Here is a 2,209-nt window from a genome sequence, read left to right on the forward strand (position 1 = left end):
GGATACCTCCAAGTATAATTTTACCCCCTCCTCCCCAATGGTTTTTATTTTAATTAGTTTATTTTAGTTCGATTTTGCTTTAATCCAGTAGAAAATATTTTGATGTTAATATCTCCTAAATTAATTAGTCAACACTTGAGTATCATATTAAAAATTTATTTACTTTTACATATAATTTATTGATTTGTATTGACATATATTGTCTTGATTATTAAATATATTTCTCATTTACGAACTTCAGAACACAAATTTACACTTATGGAAATAAGTTATAAAATTCTATAATAATAATTACAAACACCCGGTTTTTATTTTTTTAACTATTTATTGAGTACGAGTTCACCCCCGAATAATTTCGTACATATTTTGAAATTGCCTAAACGAACTAAAAGAAAATGTTGCAGAATATCTACAATAAATTTCATAATTAGATCCTCATTAATAATTTTTTTTCCTGAGTTGCATTTCTTTAATTACTGTAACAATTAGTCTGCATATGACTCATAAAATACTCTCATATCGAAGCTCGGTGAGCCTCGCAAAAGAGAAAATGCTTTCAAAAATGTACTACACTCAAATTAAAAATCTCAAAAGATCCTTATTAAACAGTCTGATATATTTTTATACAAGCGAAAATCGCCTCTTGCATATGGATCTTGCAACGATTCTAGGCTTAAATTGAAAGCCTATCGTTGTAGTTTCTACAATAAATAATTATTGTACCCTGTCTTACTCGTCCAATCATCCGAATCAAGTATTAATCGTTCACAATACTGACAATATTTCGTAACAAGTTTGTAAAGATTATAAAAGTGGAATATACCGATAGGATAGAACCCATATAGGGAAAAATCTGATGTAATTATTTGGACAAAAACTAACTATCTCTAAACGAAGCTCTGCCGGACTGCAAAAAATACCAGGTTCAAGGCCTCTGTTTTTTCTTTTATACTTCACGGAATCTTCTCATAATTTTAAGGAATGTTTCTATTGCTTCGTCGCAAAACAGCTGGGCGACAAACACAAATGGCAATCGATCCTGTTACGTTCGTTCGAGCGGCTCAAGGTGCGTTTCTGTAAAAGGAGTATTTCTGGTCTTTATTTAAATATACGCAGACGAGTTGTCTACCTTAAAATATCGACAGCATCTTAGCTTGAATGATTTGAAAATGGCAAGTGTATAAATTCTGAATAAGGTCAGTTTAAACATCTACATCATTTAAAGTCTATTTTTGTTTAATAGCAGAAAGAATCAGAATTTGAATGCATCTAAATTAAAAATACCCAAAATGAAAGAAATTAAAATGTTAAAATCTTCAATTTCAAAAACAATAGGTGCTGAAAATTGTAAATATGCACAGAAATACTTCTGAATTTGAATTTTAATGGATCTCAAATTAGATACTTGACGTTTACATAAATAAGGACTACTTTCAACTTTCGATATTCTAATGCTTCATACTAAGGATTTTTTCAAATCTAGATTTTTAACACTTTGTTAGTTTTTAAGTAATATTATTTTCTAATTAGAAGTGCTCCTAATAATTGAAATGTGGATTTATAATGGGGAACAAAATATTGACCAAGTTTTCAGACGCGCCAAATTATACATACTTCTTAATTTACAAAAAAAATCCCCTGCTACTATTTTCCATTTCATTGAAATGCAAATATGCATTTTGACAAATAATCTTAGAAAACAGTAAAACATTAGAAGATATTTCTTACCGATTCCCGCAAGTCGTGCTGATTCGACTAATTCATTCTACAAGACGAAACACCTCCTTTTCTTTGGTGGTTTTGGTGGTTCCAAAGCAGCTAAAATTGCCTCATCAAAGACATTTTTCAGTCCTTTCTGAAAATTCACAATTAAATAATTGATTGTTTTATTCTGTAAGTTACCCAATTAATTTTGTATATATGCGTGAAAATCAAAAAATCAACAATGTCTTGTTCACTAATCATTTATACTTTATCTGACAAGAGAAAAATCGTTTAAATATGTGAAAATGTCACCTAGTCTCATGTCCCTGACTACATTTTCCCACAGGAGAATGTGTTATTTCTTTACTTATTGCGCATTTAAAATTTTTTCAATGTTCATCTGTTTGTATAATAAAAAAATCCGCCCTCATTATTTCTCATTAATTTTCCTCGGTAGTTATTGTAGGGAGTATATATATAAACAAATTTATTTTTAGATGAATAA

The 2,209-nt window shown here is 29.4% G+C and overlaps 1 long non-coding RNA gene across 1 annotated transcript; it reads right to left on the bottom strand.

Moving 5' to 3' along the window:
• Window positions 1-305: 305 nt before the first annotated feature.
• On the bottom strand, window positions 306-1,877 carry LOC117179857. Its single transcript, XR_004467962.1, has 2 exons — window positions 1,729-1,877; window positions 306-1,074 (listed from the first exon to the last, which is right to left on the bottom strand). It is a non-coding gene; the product is annotated as an uncharacterized LOC117179857 (long non-coding RNA).
• Window positions 1,878-2,209: the final 332 nt, after the last annotated feature.

Source organism: Belonocnema kinseyi, chromosome 9 (genome assembly GCF_010883055.1).
Source record: "Belonocnema kinseyi isolate 2016_QV_RU_SX_M_011 chromosome 9, B_treatae_v1, whole genome shotgun sequence".
Taxonomy (NCBI): domain Eukaryota; kingdom Metazoa; phylum Arthropoda; class Insecta; order Hymenoptera; family Cynipidae; genus Belonocnema; species Belonocnema kinseyi.